The 21,253-nt window shown below is 43.3% G+C and overlaps 1 protein-coding gene across 2 annotated transcripts in view; it reads right to left on the bottom strand.

Annotated features, from left to right (window-relative positions):
- The window catches only part of Nell1 (neural EGFL like 1), an 850,988-nt gene that overhangs the window by 696,994 nt on the left and 132,741 nt on the right, over positions 1-21,253 (bottom strand). The window lies entirely within an intron of this gene.

Genomic DNA, 21,253 nt, shown 5'->3' with positions numbered 1-21,253 from the left:
ACGGTGAGGCAAAACTCGCTAGCTAGTTAGCAGAGCTTGGAGTTGTGCTTCCTAAATACTTGGAACTACAGCTCAGCAGCCTCTTTCTATTGACTGAAAGAGGTCATTCGTGTGAAGAGGCTTTACTGATGTTTGTTTTTAGAAGTGCCATTTAAACTTTTCCAAGAATTAACAAGAAAAAAAAGTTGAATTGGGCATCTGGGATTAAAAATCCATGCAAGAGTGAAGATACAAGCCTTGTCTTTTTCTGTTCTTCCCCTGGGTAGGTGATCTCCAGGTGGTGGGACACAGAAGAGTTACAGCCACTCACACATGAATCATGACTTGTGATTATCAAGGTGTAAAGCACATGGCTTGAGTTTTCTTTCCTAAGATTGTCCTCATGTTTTTTTCAGATCCTTTTGAAATTCTTTGGTCTTATGTGCTAGGGCTGGCACTGCCATGGGTTACTGGAGATTTTGTCTCCTACAACTTCCAGTTATCACCACTGTCAGTGGCATGTGCCTGACCTGTCAACTGTGCACTAGCATGTTACACACACATTCTAATTTCTCTCCCATTGTACCCTAAAATACTTGCATTGCTATCCCCTTTTAAAGATTGAAAAACTGAGATTCTGACTGATGGTGTGGTCCTGTTGATAGTGTTTGTCTAGCATGTGTGATGCCCTGGGTTCATTCCCTAGCACTGAATAAATCAGGTGTAGCACACACACACTTGTAATTCTATCACTATGAAGGTAGAAACCAGAGAATCAGAACAACTTATGGTCATTCTTGACAATACATAGTAAGTTTGAGGCTAGCCTTGGCTACATGCAGCTATATCAGGTAAGGAAATACTGGAAAGGGAAGGAAAAAAGAGGAGGAAGGGAAGGAGGGAGGAATAAAGGGGAGTAAGTAGGAAAAAAACTGATACTTCCAAGAAAGACACGGGGATCACCCAATGATGGAGAAATGGATGAGATCTACATGAACAGCATGGACATGAGTGGGAGCAATGAACGGTGAGGGTCGAGGGAAAGAGAGCGGGAGATCCCACCTGGATCAAGACCAGAGAGGGAGAACAAGGAATAGGAGACCATGGTAAATGAAGACCATATGAGAAAAGGAAGAAACAAAGTGCTAAAGAGGCCCACAGAAATCCACAAAGATACCCCCACAAAAGACTGCTGGCATCAATGGCCGAGAGACAGCCGGGACTGACCTACTCTGGTGATGGGATGGCCAAACACCCTAATAGTCATGTCAGAAACCCCATCCAAGGACTGAGGAATCGGGATGCAGACATCCACAGCTAGGCCCCCAGGTGGAGCGCTGGGATCTAATTAGCGAGAAAGAGGAGGGTTTATATGAGCGAGAATTGTTGAAACCAAGGTTGGATAAAGCACAGGGACAAATAGCCAAATGAATGAAAACACATGAACTATGAACCAAAGGCTGAGGGGCCCCCAACTGGATCAGGCCCTCTGAATAGGTGAGACAGTTGATTGGCTTGATCTGTTTGGGAGGCATCTAGGCAGTGGTACCAGGTCCTGGGCTTGCTGCATGAGATAGCTGTTTGAAACCTGGGACTTATACAGGGACGCTTGGCTCAATCTGGGAGGAGGGGACTGGACCTGCCTGGACTGAGTCTATCAGGTCGATCTCAGTCCTCGGGGGTGGCCTTGATCTGGAGGTGGTAGGAATGGGGGGTGGGCTGGGGGGAAGGGGAGGGGGGCAGGAAGGGGGAGAACAAGGGAATCTGTGGCTGTTATGTAGAACTGAATAGTATTGTAAAATAAAAGAAAAAAATTAATAAAAAAATAAGCTGATACTTAAGGGTTATAAACATACCCCTGTGCCTCAGGCTGTTGGCATCTCTTAGGCACCAGAAAATGCCCTTAAGTCATACAAGGCATAAACTCAGCTAGCATTCACCTCCAGCAATGCATGAAGCTCTAGAAACATTCACCTAGACAGGAAACCAGTGTAATCCTTGTAGTTGGAAGTAGCTACAGGTTTCCTATAATCCACTGAGCTGGCCAAACCTTAGCTTTACTGTGTTAAATCTAAAACACAAAATTCGTCACCGGTTGAGGACTAGATGGAGCCATCATGAAAATCAGCTTTTTGGACATGACCCAAACTTTGCCAGAGAAGTAATGAGCATTTCTTGCTCATCATTCACAAGGATTATTCCCAAGAGAAGCATGGAGTGCAGCTTGCAACCACCTCATCTCCAGCAGCACAAGGAATTAGCCCTAAGAGATTGTTCCTACCACAGAAGCCATCTCCAGTGCCCAGGTTCATGCTAATTAGGAATAATTAATATAAAACATCTTTTCAAAAAGAAGAAATCCCTTAATATTTATCTTAAAGAAATCCTTAAATTTCTTCTAAACATCAAACATATTCTAGAAGAACCAAACTGAAGAATTCAAGTCAAGGCACTGCAGATACTTGGTCATCCATCAACTCATTAACTCAGCATGTCTTGAATGAACATGTAGGAAAGAGATGAAAAGGATCTGAAATATAGATCCCTCTATCAAGATATCTGAGACTAGTAAAGAATGCAATAAAATGTGTCCATCTCCAAATAAAGTAGAAAGTAGCCTAGAAATGGCCCAGGACGAGTTGAGGGAGGCTGTCATGATACAAGCAAACACCTGATGCCGTGAACCTGCCAAGTGCGTTTTTATCACCACTTTGCACTGAGTTCTCATGTGATCAGACACAGAGCATCCCTCACCCTGGGAGGACACAGCTCCAGCACAGAAAAGCACCTCATCAAGATCCACACATCACAAGAAATCTCTCAATTATTTTGACCAATAAGAGACTCCTGGGAGAAGGGACCTGACCTTGAAATGACTTCAGTCAATGACAACTGCAAATGTTCACCAAGGTGGCTGCTGGGATCATTAAGATGGGGGTGAACGCATTTAAGCAGATTCAATCACTGTTTCTGGGGTTACGGCCTCATTGAGCAAGCGCTTAATGTGTTATAAATAGATTGTTTAAAGATCTCTTTACAAAGCTGGAGTGAGTGATTACCCTGTAGTAATCACAGAGATGTAGCTACGAGGAAGGAGCCCTACTCTAGTGCTTTGCAATGGCCACTTGTACCCTGGGGTGACTTTTCTGATAGCACCACATGCACCTCAAACTACTCGAATACAATTCAAGATGGCGCGTGCTTGAAGAGTTATATTAGGGATGACAAAATCCCTGGACTGCTAAGGGGCACCGGGGTCAAACTTTCATAAAAGCTGAGGGAAACGCAGCAGTACAGTCCAGACAGTAACTCTCTACTCACAGGGACAGGTGGCGTAGTCCTAACAGCAACCTGCAGGAGGCAGTCACAGATCTGAAGGCTGTGGCATGGGAAGGGCGCACCATGAACTATGCTCCCAGAGGGCTCAGGTGTTGCAGGCTTGGTACCCTGTTCTTGGATCCAACACAGAGCTCTGGCCAAGGCAGTGTATCAATCCCTTGATAGATTTATAATACGGTGGTATTATTGCTGTAGGACCTAGTTGAAGGAAGTTTGTTCTCTCTCTCTCTCTCTCTCTCTCTCTCTCTCTCTCTCTCTCTCTCTCTCTCTGTGTGTGTGTGTGTGTGTGTGTGTGCACATGTGTGTGTATGTGTGTGCCTCCCTGTCTCTCTCTGTATCTCTGTCTGTGTGTATCTCTGTATCTCTTTATGTGTTTTTCTCTCTGATTTTCTATCTCTATGACTCTATCTGCCCCTCTCTGTATCGCTTTCTCTCAGATGACTCTATGTCTCTCCATCTCTCCCCTCTTCTCTCATCCTCACCCTTTCCCAGCCACCATAAGCAGTCAGATTCCTTTGTTACCTGATTCCACTGTCTCACTGTAGGCCACAGCAAAGGCATCAGCTGACACGGATTGAAACATCTGAAACACCGAGCCCAAACAAACCCATCCCCCTTCTTCCTGTCATTTGGTCGAAATGATGAGAAGGTGGACCGACACATGTGGTCCCTAGCCCAGCAGCACCAGATCACTGCCTTCCCCACCCCAAGACCTACTGAGTCAGACCCTGCATTACAGCAGGACCCCAGAGGATTTTTGAGCTCCTAGAAGTTTAAGACGCTATACAGCAGAGCGCACTGGGTGTACTTGCTGGCCAGCTTCTCACCACAGGGGTGTCGGAAGTCTGAGATTACATGGTGAGTGGCGACCAGCAGCCATATGCTGCTGTAGGAGAGGAAGGGTGGTGTGAACGAGTGTCATGTGAGCAGCCCAAACCCGAAAGCCTTACTCCTCCTGCAGACATACTTCCTGACAGCCTGGAAAGGACACCAGCACTGTAGTAATAACGGATCACCAAGCAGGGCTGTGGGCAGCACTTCCCTAGCCTTGGACCTCACTCAAGGGTGCTGTTCCAAGGAGCAACACTCTCAGAACAGCCCATTCACCTTATAGATATTTGCAAACAATGATAACATTCCCAAGTAATCTCCTGTATATTCCTGCCTACCACCTAGACTATTACCCTTTCTAGAAAAATGACTCTTCTTTATTCTTCTTTCTAGACACACTAGCATGCTGGTCCTGATGCTTCAGGTGTGATCAAATGAATCCACTTGGTGTATCACCAACACAGAAACAGGAATTGGTGCAAATGTCTTCAAATGCACAGAATGGTGACATTATCCCTGCCTTGCTCTGGGCCATGTGTGGCTGTGATTGCACCCTAATGTTTACACTGACTTTCTCATCGACTAAAACCCTGAGTCCTTTCATGCCAAACTCTATGAAGACAAATCTTTCCCACTCTCTATTTCCATAGATGAATTTTAAAATAGAAGTTTTGCTTAACTGCTAGGCTGCATCTGAATAGTTCCCTAAGGTCCACCCTGTGGTATTAGGCACAACAGTTCACTGTGAACAGAAGTTCAATTTCATGGAACCATATGAATTTCATGCTATGTTTGGAAATAAAATTCAAGAAGAATAATTCCAAAAAGTATAGGTTGATCAAGGTCACCCAAGATGTTTTTACTGAAATGTTTATCATTTTTTCCAAGTTTGATACTGAAGAGGCCTAACTTAACATCAGTGCAGCCATGACAGGCTGCAGACTAACAACAGTACTGGGACTAGGCCTCACCATTACAATAATCAGGAAAAGCCACAAACTGTACCCTGCAGGGGACCAATCAGAATTGAGACAGACAATTACTAAATGCTCTAGAACATAAACGGTAGCTTACATCATTTATATATAGGTTGCCAATTTCCTTGCAGCAACACCAGTACCAATCCCTGTTTGACAAGACTTCTGTTACCTCACTCTTGCCCAATCAGGAGTTCAACCCCCATCTGAATCCAGAAGTCCTATCCCTCATCCTTTACTCCTTAAAAGCCCTGCCTCAACTGAGCTCAATGCTATCCCTGATCCAACTGCTATGCCAGAATGGGTGGGAAGCCCAAGCTCAGCTTGCAATAAAGGCTCTTGGCTTTTGCATACAACCTCAGACTCCCAGTGATCTCTGCGGGGGCTCATGATGCAGGCATAGCAATACCAATCTACCCTATTTGAGGTGTTGTTTTTTTTTTAATCAGTAATTTGTGATGGTTGATCTTCCTGTGATCCTGGCCGTAGTTAGGAGCACCAGAAAATGCACCTCTGGGAGTGTCTGTGAGGGTGTACCCAGAGAGGCATAGCTAAGGGGGTAGGGTAACCCACTCGGAATGTAGGTGACTTCACCTCATGGGCTGGGGTTCTGGACTGAATATGAAGGAGAAGGAGAGGCCAGCTGAGCGCCATCACTCACATCTCTGCTTCTGATTATATACGACCAGCTGCCTCAAGTGCCCAGAGACACTCCTGCTGCCACACCTTCCCTGTCCTGGAGGGCTGCCCCCTCCACCTGTGAGCCTGTCTCCCTTCCTTAAGGTGTCTCTGACAGGCATGTTCTCACAGAAGCAACAACAAAAGTAACTAAACCCTGGTTTAGTGGCACACTCCTTCAATTCCAGCACAGGAGGGAAGAGGACCTCTGTGAGTTCGAGGCCAGGAAGGTCTGCATACACAATGAGACCCTCTCTCAGACTCATACACAAAAGCAACTAGTTCATTATCAGAGACCACAAAGGTAGACATTTTCAAACTGTTAGAGACCACTTGCTGAGGGAGAGTGGGAAATAGTGGGAGAGACTCATTTTAAGTGGCCTGTGTCCATTTTCTTCATTGGGAAAGATAAGAAATAGTTAAGAAAGGTGTCTTTTCCTCTCTATGAGACACATACATTGCCTAGCTAGAAATCTACCAAAGAGAGCCTTGGCGCCGTGCTCTGAGTCTGCCCACATTCCAACAGCAGCCTCTCTGCGGCTGGACATGCCACTGCACTGTGGGGCTCAGAGTAAAAGATCAAGGAGAGACCTTAAAAACAAGGCTACACCCCAGCCATGTTTACCTCTGGCAAGATGCTCAAGGCAAGCAGAAGGCTAAGGGCTCACAGTCACTAATCTGCTTTGTGTATGAGGAAACAAGCCACCTCATATGTAGACAGAGCACCTGAGTGGACCACTCCTAAATTCTTAAAAAGAGTCCAAAGGGATAAAAAGAAAATAGTTTCTCAGAATGGTCTGAATAATGCTGTTGTAAAGCCTCAATAAAGGCTAAGTCTAGGCGATGCCGTGCGCCTAGTCCATGCTAGTTGTAGGGGGTTCAATGGCGGACCCAGTGGCACTGTTAGATGGAGTGAATCTAAAAATGACTGTGTGGATGGGAAATACCATTCCTCACAGAAAGCAATGCTCAGCTGAGGCATAAACATGATAAACATACTCAGACATAATAAACATGCTTAGTCATTTTCAGAGTAAAGAGAAACACAAGACCATGGATCTGAAGAGGAAGGCAAAAAAGTGTGGAGGAGCCAATCCATAGAGCTGGTACTCTGTCTGACAGGGCAGGCAGGAGGGACGGCCCCTTCTTGTCCACAGGACAGGTGACGGGGAAGGGCAACTACAATATCCCTCCTATAATATGCCCATCTATAAAGTGATCTTAACATCCCTCTCTCAGAAAGAGAATGGGTCCCACATGATCTGGGTGACCTTGTGATGCGTGGCAACCTCCAAGGCTGGGTCACAAACACGTGAGTCCATTTTCAATCCCGTGTACCAGAATGTTTGTGCTTGAAGCCCCCAGTCACCTCCTAAGAGGCCTGAGGATCCTGAGGGCACCATGCTGGGAGGAAGTCCAAGCCACATCCAAGAGACAGCAGGCAGATGCTCTTAGTGACACAGAAACTGGGACATCAGCCAATAGCCAGTATAAAGCAGCATGGAAACTCCTCTGATGGCTTCCCCCACTGCCTAATCTCCGCAGTTGAAGCCACAAATATCATGAAGCACAGATAAGCATTCTCCTCTGGGCTATGCTCACATTCTTGACCCAAAGAACCTGCAAGCATTAAAAGCTTGGGGACCATTTTTCAGACGTTAACAGAAATTGGAACACTATGGCTTCAAGTATACATATTTTTGACCTTTAAAAATTGAAACTATAATTTAAGTATGTCTTTTTTAAATGCCTGGGGTCTCTGGCCAGATAATCAAGTCTCAAAGTGGCAATTCTCTGCTTATAAGTAATCCCACAGATTTATAGCTGTGCACTTTCTTCTAACTTATAAAAGTAAAACAGATCATCTGTTTTCAGTATACAGATAAACCACTGATCTTTTGTGAGTTAGTTATTAAATCTATTTATTGTAACATTTTTGGTGGGGTCTTTATGCTCTTCTCAGTAAAAGAGCATGTCATTAGCAAACAGTAACCACCTTAGGAAAAGAAAATTTCTGTCATATTCAATACTGTATAAAGAAATGGAGAATATAATACTAGTGAGACAGAAAGACAAACACTGCTTTTCCACACATATCAGAAGGAGAGAGTAGAGCAGTGTTTGTAGAGGGTGGGGGTTGACTGAAATGGGGAGATGACAAGGGTTCTAAATCTCAGATGGAGGAACAAGATTATTCTTCAGTTTTCTTGCATTTCAGATGACCTGTTAATGATTAAATGGTATGCATTCCAAAATTGTCTTTTTGATGAAAATTTCAACTGTCCTTACCCAAAACACATTAGGTTTTGGGGCAATAGTATAGTACCAGTTAGTTGGTACACTCATCTAATCATTATGCACTATATTCACAAAGTATGACATCACTCTATACCCCATAAGTGTGATAGGTTGTCAATTAAAATTAAAAAATAAATTATCGAGAAGTTTTTAAAATGGTATTCAGCTCTAAAATTTAACTTAGTATCAATACTACCTTTGTATTGTTTTTGAATACATGCTTTCCAGCAGATATGAAATAAGTAAATAAGGAATTCTTGCCTATCTATCTTTTTAACTGTCACTTTTCCAAGTTTCCACATCATGGTTTCAAGCTTCAAGTTTGCTAGAGTGAGTGGCCACATTGGTGGTCTCTTCAAAAACAAGATGTGTTCCCTGGATTCAGTCCCAAGTGCCTTCCTTGGTATTTGTCTAAGTTAAATACTCCCAAAGTGTTTGTCTGAGTTACAGGACAGGCTGTAGATACACAGACAAACTTCTGGGGCTTCCACTCCCTCTAAGTACAGCAATGTGCTATAGAATAAGAGTCAACACCAGAAAACTCGAGCCAGACACAGGGCAGCAAGCCCCTCCCTTACCGGGTCCACATGCTTCCCTCTCCTGTGTCTTCATTCAGTAGAAGAGTAAACATTCACTTCACAGTTTGCTCAGGACAAAACGACATCAGTCTTGAAGCCACTTTACAAGGTGTCCAACACTGCTTACAATTTCTTATCTCTGTCTATGTCCATAGAAACAAGCAGCTCAGAGAGGCAGAACGAGGAATACACACACTCCATTTTACAGGAGGGACCCTTGTATGCTTTTCCCGTCTTGTTTAGCTATGACCTGGTCATTTTATTTGTTTTGTAAAGTCCCATATTAATTTTGTACTCAATGAGCTTAGCAAACAGCTAGCAGGAGATTAACAGTGACAAGGACATAGCATCTGTTACTGAAAACAAAACATTCACTGCTATATGAAATGTAAAGTGAGCTCTTTACATAGAGTCAAAATGGCTCTATCAGAGACTTCAGAATCGGTGTGGAATTAACCAGGCTGTTCTTTCTAAAGTGAAGGCTAGCTTGTACTTGTACCTCCCCCAAAATAGAGACCTAGAGAAGACTGACCATTAGGAAGGTAACACAGAACAAATCTTACAAAAAGAAATTTAAAATGGAAACAACCAATGAGAACATCTCCAGTGGCAATGGGCGGAGACATGGTTTTCTTTTTAGTGGTGAAAGTTTGTAAAGAAAACCAAATTTAAAATGTTTAAGTGGCCAAATCCAAAGTACAGAGCATAGAATCTCACTATTGCAATTGCATTAGGCTAAGGTATAGCTGCGAACCTCCTGAACTCAAGATCAAATGGTTATAATTTGAGACACAACTATTAAAACAAATTGTAGTAGGGGTTGGCATAGTTGAAAGTGTAGTAAGACCCACACATATATATGTTTTCTCTACACCATTTACTGAAGACTGAATGAGAAGAAGAGCCAGTGAGATGGCTTCACAGGTCAAAGCCCTTGCTGAGAAACCCTGACAATCTCAGAACCTGTGGTGGAGGTGAGCACTAACCTACCCCTGCAAGTTGTCCTCTGACCTTCATACATGCACTGTGACATACGTGTGCCTACACACACACACACACCATACATACATACATACATAATACATACACACATACATCATATACCCTCACACGATAATGATAATAAAATTTTTAGATTTTTAAACAGAAGGAATATTATTGTTCTCAAACAATACTCTCTGATTGTTTAATTTATTTTCATCTTTATTTTCATGGTTTAAAAAAAATTCACAGGCAAATAGATGTAACTAGAAAAAAAATCATCCTGTGGGAGGTAACTCTGACCCAGAAAAACAATATATTACTTATATGTGGATGTTGGCTGTTTAAGTCATTGGTAAGCAAGCAATAATTCATAAAACCTCAGAGGTAAGGTAAAAAGTAAGGGACTAGGAGGGATGGATCTCCCTAGGAAGGGGAAATAAAATAGATAGTTAAGATAGTTAAGGATGGACAAGGTTAGCGAGGTGGGCCTGGAACGGGAGGATCAAGCAGGGAGGGAGAGGGCAGAGAGATGAGGGAGGGAATGCAGGGATTGGCAGCTAAAACAAAGGGCCATTTGAGGGTTTGTATGGAAACCTAACACAGTAGAAGCTTCCCATAATATATACATATATAATGGGGAGCTAAATGAAATCACCAAATAATGGGGGAGACCGAGTTCCAACTGGACATCTCTCATCATCAAATGAAGCTTCCAGTACAGGGAATGGGTTATATCTAATCAAGTTCTTGGCCAAAGGGGGTTCATGGGAACCCCAAAACAACCCAACCAATTGCCAAGGCTATTGGTGATCTTTCACAAACTGACAGTAAGGTCCTGTTGCTGAAGATAACACCTCTACAAGTCATGAAAAATGGAGCAATCAAGGAGGTGCATACCAAGAACCTCCTCCCCCCCCCCACTAGTACTCAAAGGTTCTCTGTATGCTACCAAAGGAGAAAGGTAAACATTAACCCACCTTCAAACACTTCCATCTGTAAGAGTAACCTGCCTGCAACATGTGCTGGTACAATAGTGCACAAAGCTTGTGGGAGGAACCAATCAGAATCTGATCTGAGTTAAGGCCCACTCCATGAGATGGAACCATCACTCAACACTGCTTGCCTGGCCAAGAACCTAAGACTAAGGCCAGGGGCATAGAAGAAAACCCAATACTACCACTGTGCTAAAGGAACATACCAATAAAACGACTCCTAATGACATTCTGCTTTATTCATAGATCCATGCCTCATTCAATCATCATCAGAGAAGTTTCCTCCTGCAGCAGATGAAAACAAATACACAGACCCACAGCCAGACAATGTGCAGAAACTGAGAGACTCTGGAACATTCAGCCCTAAAAATGAAGTCTCCATCAGATCCCTCCCTTCAGAACTCAGGGAACCCTGTGGGAAAGGAGGCAGAAAGAGTGTAAGAGCCAGAGAGGATGGAGGATACCCAGGAATGAAGTCATTATACAACCAGGCTGGTGTGGCTGGTGCAGAGAAGAACTCACAGAGACCGTGACACCATGCCCAGGGCTCGCACGGGTCTGCACCAGATGGGGCCCTAGAGCTGAAAGGAGAAGTGGACACATGTGCCATTCCTAACCCAGAAGCTGTCTCCAGTAGATAGTCACTTGCAAATAAACAATTCGTTTTCTCCAAGGAAGTCTCACCGGGGAAACAAACCCCCAAATGCCCAGCACTAGATGGCCAACACAAAATGAATTCAGTGACATCTTTGATGGTTCTTTGTCTTATAATGTTAAATAATGGCTTTTATTTTTGAATTTACAAGTCCTTTGCAAATGTATTCTGGTTTCCAGTTTTGGGTTTTTATAGGATTCCTGTATGTGCAAAGGTGTATCTCTGCTTTTATATGTGTTTCTTGTGCTTTTCTTTGGTTCTTTTTAATGTTCTGCTGTTCTGTCACATTCTGATTTTTTTTTATTTATCTTGTTTGATTATTATTATTCCTTAGATTCCTGACTTTTTTCTAACACGAGGCAAAAAGGGTTCAGATGGGAGAAGAGGGAGAGCAGATCTTGGAGAACCTAGAAAGAGGAACTTTAATCAGAAATATTGTATAAAAAATCTCTTTCCAATAAAAGAAAGCATAAATAAATTAATATCTCCATAAAAGCATTCAATGAAAATCTACCCTCTAGCCAGGTGGTGGTGGAATACACCTTTAATCCCAGTACCCTGGAGGCAGAGGCAGAGGGATCTCTGAGTTCAAGGCCAGCTCTGTCCCTAGAATGAGTTCTAGGACAGCCAGGGCTACACAGAGAAACCCTGTCTGGAAAAAAGAAGAAAGAAAGAAAGAAAGAAAGGAAGGAAGGAAGGAAGGAAGGAAGGAAGGAAGGAAGAAAGAAAGAAAGAAAGAAAGAAAGAAAGAAAGAAAGAAAGAAAGAAAGAAAGAAAGAAAGAGGGAGGGAGGGAGGAGGGAGGGAGGGAGGGAGGGAGGGAGGGAGGGAGGGAGGGAGGGAGGGAGGGAGGAAGGAAGGAAGGAGAAAGAAAGGCGAAAATATCCCCTCCCATCCTGTACATAGCACGCCCAGAATCCCAGGTTTGTCCTAAGAAATCTCTGCTGGGTCTTGTGTCTTGTTAAAAGGATTGCTCTTATAAGTTCTTTAGGATAGCTTTAGATTGATAGAAAACTGCAATATAGCTCTGAGTCTATCTGCCCCACACTAGCTTCCTGTAGTATTGGCATCTTACATAAACAATGAACCAATATAAATACACGGTTATTGAGTAAAACCTATATTTCTTCATATTTTCTTAGTTTTTTAATCTATTTTATTCATTTTTGGAGAATTTCATTCAGTGTTTAGGATCATACTCACTTCTCTAACCACTCAACTGTGTATCCTCTCTTTTCAACTTTAAAATCATCAAGTACAATTTGTGCCACTCAAATACTCTTGGACGTGGGGCTGTCCACTGAAGCGTCAACCTACCAGGGGCCACACCCTTAAAAATGACTCTCCCTCTCCAAGCAGCTATCAAAGGCCAGAATGTTCTTAGCTTGGGGTGGGACTCTCTGCCAACCTCCCATCGCCATGCTGCCATCTTCTCTGGCTTGAGCTCACCCAGCTCCTGTGTGCTGCCATGAGTTCATGAGTTCATATTTGTGGCTGGCTGCTGTGTCTGGAAAATGTTGTTTCTTTGTAGCCACCTTCCCCCGAGGCTCTCACACTCTTTCCTCCTCCTCTTCCATAGGAGTTCTTTAGGTTTTTTTTGTTTTGTTTTGTTTACCTTGTATTCCCCTTCTGCCTTACTATCTTATCCAAGATACAACATAGATTTAATCAACCTGTCTCCTGAGGCTCCAGGTGGCGATGTCAATTCAGATTTGTCTTTTTTTCATGACCCTGACATATCTGAGTATTTCTCAGGTGTTTTTCTTCAATTTAGACTTCTGCAATGTCTGCCCTAGTTACTTCTGAGTTGTGAATTTAGCAAGGGAAGACAACAGAGGTCAGGTACCATCCTCCTCTCAGCTTATCAGGAGTGAATGCTGCATCACCAGCATCCCTATTGACGTTGGTTCTGGTGTCCACCTACCAGGCTCAAGTAGTTCTTGCTGACTTTCTCCTCCTGCCCCATATTTCACTTCATACTTCACTCCAGCGAAGAAAGCTACCTACATGCATGACACATGCAGCCCAATAGTCATACACTGTGGTCATTTGAATGAGAATGGCTCCTACGGGCTCATGTATTCTACCACTTGCTGGCCAGTTGGTGGAATTGTTTGGGAAGGATTAAGAGTGTGGCCTTGCTGGAGAAGGTGTGTCACCAGGGGCAAGCTTTGAAGTGTCAAAAGATTTGCACCATTCCCAGTGTTTCCTCTCTGCCTTGTGGTTGTGAATCAAGACGTAAACTCTCAACATTCCTGCACTCCACATCGTGGACTCTAGCCCTCTGAAACCATCAGCCAAATTAAATGCTTTCTATTCTAAGTTGTCTTGGTAATGGTGTTTTGACATATCATAGAAAAACAACTAAGACAGAAGTTGGTACCAGGGAATGGGCTATTGCTGTGACAGACCTGACCATGTGGGTTTTTGGAGGAATGTGGAAGCTTTGGGGACTTTGTCTAGGAAAGCAGGTGAACACTGTAAGTGGGGCTTAACCTCACTCACTTCTGGTACCAACTTCAGGCTTGGTTATTTTTTCCCTAGTCTGATTTGATCTTTCAATCTCTTGTCGATGTCTTTAGCAGAGCAGAGGTTTTGATTTAAACAAAATCTAACACTTTTCATTGCTCACGTTCTCAATATCACTAAAAACATAACACTAAACCCAAGGCCACATAGTTTCCCTGTGTTTCACTGTTACCTTTTACCTTACGTTGTATGGTCCCTTTGAGTTAATTTTCATGTAAAGTGTAAAGTCTGTGTCAAGGTCCAGTTTTTGCATACAAATGGCCAATTTTCCTGCATCATTTGCTAAAAAGACTATTCTTTCTTTCCAAGGTTCTCAATCTGAGAAAGCAAACATGAATACATTATCCAGCCCACCTCTTTAATGCTAACGGCAGCACATTACACTCACTCTTCCACGCTCTTTTCACTTGATATAACAAGATCTTCCTCACATATAGGGCTGGTTCTTCATTCTTCTTATTTTCAATGTAATACATATTCTCCCCTGCAAAGTTGAAATCACCTACTACTTATAGCACAAACCCAGATTACAGCTCAAGAAAGACCCACAGCTAAGAGGAGCTCACATAGTCTAAAAGCAAGATAGGAAATCATTTGTAAAGTATGGCAGAAAATCCCGAGGGTAGAATGGCACAAAGTGTTAAGATAGGCAGCAGGTGACACAGAGACATGCTTCTCCATGGGATGTAATGCCGTATGATAAGGTGAAATAAAAACTTACAGAAAACCAGACAACATAGCCTGACCAATAATGAGGGAGGGAGGAAATCCACTCTGAAATGGAGAAGCCAGAAAGCTTTGGGGGTGAAAACAAATGGACAGGGAGAGATGAGGAATATGCTTTGGGGCAGGAGAGAGAGTGTAAAAGCAGAGGGATAAACATGTTTGGAATACAGAGACCAGAGAGAGAGAACAGCTACGGACAGCATCAAAGGTGTCAGCAAACAAAAGAGTTGTGAAGAAGCCACATTTGCAAAGCAGGACTTTGTTCACAGAGCCATCCTCTGACCTGTGACTCTGTTCCTGCGTGGCAGTATCTGAGCTGTTTTCTGCCATGAGAAAAACAAACAGATTACATTCGTGAGTTAGTATACCCCCACAGTGTCAGCAAACTTTCTGGCATGAATTCTCAGCTCCAGCCCTTGTACCTCTGAGAGTTTAAAGATCAAGTCCAGGGCTCTGTATGGACTCTGACTTTGTCCAGTAGTTTTTGTTGCTGTTGTTTGTTTGTTTGTTTTACATTAGTGAATAACAAATTTGTATTTCCAATCCAGGTCTGCTTTCTGAGCTATTTGCTTGGGTAGCCAACTGTCTATGTAGTAACTCAACTTGTGTCCCTCCGGCTCAGTAAACAAACACATAGTCCCATTGTTCCTCATAAACCTGGCACCTGCAGGGGGAGAGTCTCTCCAAGAATGAAGGCTGAAGCCTGAAACCCAACTCTGATAGCTTCCCTTCCCTGTGCCCAATATGTGAACTATTCCCTAATCCACTGCATCTATTCTAGGTGTGTCTGCCACGCCCATCACTCATTTCTTCTGTTTCTGCTGTCTTTTTTGGGCCATCATCACCTCTTCCTGGAAACTCCGCAGCATCTTCTAAGATCTTGATGAATCCATTTTGGCCCTTTCCAACCCATTCTAAAGCCATAGCCATCTTTTGAAAGTAAAAATCTAATCAAGAGATGAGTCAGGCGGATCACTATGAGCTTAAGACCAGACCAGCCAGGCCTACACAATAAGAGCTTGCCTCAAAACAACAACAAAATCCAATTAAATTGCCAAATACTCCCATTCCCAAATTTAAAACTCCATCACTGACTTCCACTGCTGATGCGCTTAAGTCTAGAATTGCTATTCAAGGACTCATATGTGCTGGCATTTGTACGTCTTCTCCACATCGTGCTCCAGCTTGCTTTCTGCATGCTGGCCTTCTGCCAGGTCTCCAAATGTGCCAGGCTCCCATCCACCACAGTACACTTGCCTCCACTCTGCAGAAGGCCTTATCCTCTTGCTTTTTTCTTTTCTTTAATCATTTTTTAATTAGGACATAGAGTCCTTTGGGTGTAGTCCAGGAGTGATACAGCTGTTACCCACTTTCTTCACCCTTTAATCCCTCCTCACCTTGCCTGTCACCACCTGGACAAGACACTGCTGGCACTCACTCCTCCCAATCAAGTCTTCTTCTGGCAGTGTAAATAAAATCAACATTTAAATAACGATATTAATCAATGCTATTCATTGAGTTCTTACAGTGTGTCAATTATTGTGAGTATCTGACAATATAACATATAACCTCACTATATTTTCATGGAAGCTCATCTTCCTTACAAGCAGTCAGGGGTACTAGATCCTGTTTACCAAGATGGCCACTCTCAGTTTCCAAGAATGTGAAGCATTCAACACCCTAGACAGAGGCAGTGGACCGAGGTTCTGATGAATCTTGTCAGTTTGCTTCCAGTTTCCCTCATTATCTTTGTTTCCATTTCCAAAGTCTCAATATGTGACACTGGACTATGAGCTCGAGGAAGGCATGGACATTGCCTGTTGTCACTCACCATCCTGTCTGTGGAGCCTAGCATATTGGAGAGACTTACTGTAGATTGCACGAATGGATGGATGAATGGATGGATGGATGGATGGATGGATGGATGGATGGATGGATGGATGGATGATGAATGGCTAGAGGAGCAGATCTTCTGTTTGCAGTTACAATAGTGAACTTAGTGTGCACATGAAGAGGCGACTATGCTACACCAATGAATTGTAGCTCTGAAGCTGACAATCACTGTGATAGCAAATAAAAGTTCATTGAAGAGGTAATTCCTTAAAAGCTCCATCAATACGATGGTAAAATGCACAATAGTCAATAGCAGTTGCTGCACCTTACCACGCACCTGCTTGATGAGTTCTTTACAAACATCAGTGAGTTCTTGTGTCAACTCTGTGGGGAGACAGATCATTATCTCCACTTAACTGGAATGCAATCCAAGTGGAAGTCAGTGCCTTGACCAAAGGCACAAGGTTGAGACATTAAAGCCTATACTGGACACTCTTGGATGACAGAAGCATCAGTGTTGACACAGGCCATGTTAACTGAACATCCAGCCACCCAAGAGAGTCATCAAGAAGGCTGAGCTCCTGGGCAGAGAGTTAACCAGAGTGTGCCACCAACCACTGCGAGCTGGGAGCTGGAAGCAAACTGACAGGTTGATCTGAGCCTGGGTCCACTGCCTGTCTGGGGTATTAAATGCTGCACACCATTAGAAGCTGGGAGCAGCCACCTTGGTAAACAGGGTCCAGTGGTCCTCTCACTGCATGTTAGGAAGATAAGCTTCCATGAAAATGTAGAGAGGCATGTTATATTGTCAGATCTTTGTGATGACTGATATGCTGTAAGAACTCAATAAATGTCAGTGATGACTATCATTACTTAAATGTTGATTTTATTGAACTGCTTTCTTGATGAGAAACTTTTTATCTTCTATAATAATGATTCTCAGCTTCAATGTCAGAGTGCGCTGATATATGGCAGTTATCTGTGAGATGTGCCATATGTAATTGATTACTGTTAATACAAGCCAGAGGTTTGCTAATGTGTTCATTCAATCCAAAAATATTTACCACATCTCCCATCTGCTATGCTACATCCTACTCTAGTCTCTGAAGGAGCCATGATGAGACAAAACAGACAAGGCCCACATGTTCACTGAGCTTGCCATCCAGGGGGAGGACAGATGTTAACAAAATAATCACATCACGAATATAAACTTGGAACCAGGTAAGCACTGTTAGGGAAAGGCCGGTGGCTTGATGATAAAGCTGGGATTAGTTTAAATCACACTGGGATGGTGGTGTCCAGGGTGATGGCAAGCACTGGCCGAGCATGAGCATCATAAGGCATATCTCCAGAATGTGCAAGTCACTGAGAACTGCTCTAAGGCGGGGACCTAGCCTAGCAAGCGGGGACCAGCTAAGCAAAGGTGCTTGTCAATATTATAGTCACCAGAGCAGTAAGGATCTGTGTGAAGAACCTCTCAGGAGCCTGTAAGAAGACAAGTGGGGCAGATGTCCACCCAGCTTCTTGTTCTCAGAAAGTTCTACAGCCAGCCAATCCCGTGGAGAAGGCCACCACCTCCTGTCCTAGCAGCCAACACTCAGATCAGGTCAAACCACATGAACTCAGATTGCCAAGGGTTAATATATGTAAGTGAAATTTTGCCTAAAATATCTTTCTCTAAAACCAAGTATGACTTAACCTATTTAACTTCCTGTTGCATGTGAATTGGAAGAAACTGTTATTAAGTAAACTGACCATTAGGTAAATTGATCTTAGAATCACTCATCTGGGGTAATAGGGCACGTACACCCTGCATCTCCAGCAGACTGAAAGGTACATAAGGGAATCTAGTCGCAGGGCTTTCTCTCAGAGTCAACAAAACTTGAGAAAGCTGTCATGCCCAGAGCACTCACACCCTGCAAAAGCATCAGGATGCTTTGAGGTTGACCCATCATCCTGTGCTGTGAGGGCCCCTGTGGTGTCCTCTACCACCATCACACCTCCAAGGGCTGAAGTGGCTTCCTGCCACCATCCCAGTGGGGCCACCTTTGTCTGGTCCCAAACAGCTGAAGCTGTGCAAGCATCTAGGAGACAGAGTTCCCTTGAGAACAGAGTAATGTTTTTAAAGTATTCCTGTACTTCAGGGTACACACCAATCATCTTAGTAAAAGCAAGCTCAAAGAAGGAGGAACTTTCAATAACCTATGGCACAATAAAGTTACTGTGGTAGATTTCAGTTAACAGGCTATTTTAAAATAGCCTGTCAAAAAGATTGTGCATGCTCTCAATACAAGGAAATAATAAATATATAAGGAAATAGACGCACCTTTACATATCATGTACAGGCATTGAAGTATCACACTGAGACTGGAGAGATAGCTCAGTTGGTTAAGTGCTTACCACACACCCATGAGGACCTGAGTTTGGATCTGAAGCCCTGAGGTAAGGAAAAAGCCAGGCAGGCAAGGGGATATGCACCTGTGGCCCAGTACTGGGAAACGAAGCCAGGCAGAGCCCCGGAACTTACTGGCCATCCAGTCTAACCAATCAGTAAGCTCTAGGTTCAATGAGAGATGCCTTCTCAAAAACCTAAGGTGAAGAGGGGTAGAGAAGGGCACCCCGATTCAACCTACAATGTGCGTGTGCACACACACACACACACCACCATATACACACCACACACATACACACACACACACCACCACCACCATATACATACCACACATATACTCATACACACACAACACATATACACATCACACCACACACACACTCATACACATAAATGTCACACTACTCACATATAATCACACACACACACACACACACACCACACCACACCACACACACTCATATACACATACCACATATATACACATCACACACCACATATACACACTCATATATACAAACACCAACCACACACACTCATAAACATAAACATCACACCACACACACACACATCACACACACACCACCACACCAAACATCACACATCACACACACTTACAAACTCATACACACACATACACATCACACACACCACACCAAACACACACCACACACATACACACCAACTCATACATACACACCACACACCACACCAAACACACACCACACACATACCCATCACACACACACACACAAACTCATACACACATACTCATCACATCAAACACACATACTCATACATACACCACACACACACACACACACACACACACACACACACACACACAAATACAGGAGTGTACCCAAAAACTATTTAAAAATAAAATCAACATCACACTGTACCCACACACACACATATATATAAAACAACTGTACACCCACTATAATGCACACTGAACACTCTGACTCAATTGGTCCATGCTGGGGATGATATGTATCCCTCGTGTAGTCTAGAGGTGGCAATACTGCTCATCTACAGTCACACAATCCGTAGCTTGTTCTCATGTCTTTGGTGGACTGGAGAAGAAACTCACTGTGTATCTAAGTTACTCTCTGGCCTTCAGTATAAGAACACAAAAATAATATCAGAATTTACAGAGCTTGAAAATATGACTAACATCTTCTCTGCTCTGGGAAGAATTCGCTAGGCAGTGGTTTCCAAGCACTGAGTTTTCCTAGCCTCCCAAAGAGATGGCAAGGTATATGTTTCCATCCACGATCATATAAAATACGTTTTGGCTACATTAGAAACGTAAGTTGATACCCCCAATGCAAAAAAAAAAAATTTTTTGAAAGCCTAAGAGTTCCAAAATGCAAAACTTCTTGAGCACTAGAATGATACTACAAGTCAAAATTTCCACATCTGGTTTATAGATTTTATATATATATATGTAACACCGTGTATGTAGTATGTATGCATGATAGGAGAGCCATGTCTAGGAGCAAAAGGAAGTTAGCAGGAGGGGGAGGCAGAGGGCAAAAAGTGTGGAGGGGAAAACTTGATGTGGAATATATACTTAAATGAAAGTGTTCTTCTCTGTACAGTGAACACACACACACAGTGAAAAGATGTTTTCAGATTCTATACCTGACCTCATGTGACAGGTCACAATTGCATGCAAATGCACTAAAAATATTACATGAAATTATCTTCAGACTGTAGGTATAAAGTATGTATGAAATATAAATGGAAAAGAAACCCCACATCTAAAACCCTTCGGGTTCTGAGCATCTTTGATGAGGGCTGCTCCATCTACACCCTTAGGAAAACTGTAATGATCAGACAAGTGTTTCCTGTTACAAATGTCTATTCACAGAAGACCTAACCTTACAGTATAGAAAGAAGTCCTGCTGCCCTCCTTAACCCCCAAGAAGTTAAATAGTGTTAAGAGGGGAGGAGGAAGAGAAAGGGAGGAAGAGGAGGAGAAGAGGAGGGAGGAATACATTGAGGAAGGGTAGGAGGTGAAGGTATGGTTAAAAGGAAAAGCAGTGGGTTAGAGACAGCCCCGATGCTGCTGAGCTGTCGCTCCCCATCTGAATCTCCTCTGCCACAGACAGGCCACAGGAGCATTCCTTCATCAATGAGCAGTGGCCTAGAAAGACCTCTGCAATACACTGTTTCCTCTAATTCCAAAGGAAAGGCAGAAACATCTCAGTAAAGGAAGGTGGCACCCACCTTACCCAAGTGTGGGGATTCGTGATGGCTTTAAGACTCTCTACACAGACCCCAGGAGTCCTTTGACATAATACAAGAGGAAAAGCATCTCCACTTCTACAACATTCTTGCCAAAAGAGAATGGCTTAATCACAAGAAAATGTCAAAATCTCAAAATGAGCTTTTGCTACAAAGTAACTGGCCATATGCTTTAGAAGTGTCAAGTCTTGAAAGACAAGAATGTCTAAG

This window comes from Peromyscus leucopus, chromosome 1 (assembly GCF_004664715.2).
Source record: "Peromyscus leucopus breed LL Stock chromosome 1, UCI_PerLeu_2.1, whole genome shotgun sequence".
NCBI classification, from domain to species: domain Eukaryota; kingdom Metazoa; phylum Chordata; class Mammalia; order Rodentia; family Cricetidae; genus Peromyscus; species Peromyscus leucopus.
This window is presented reverse-complemented; position numbering and strand designations above follow the sequence as displayed.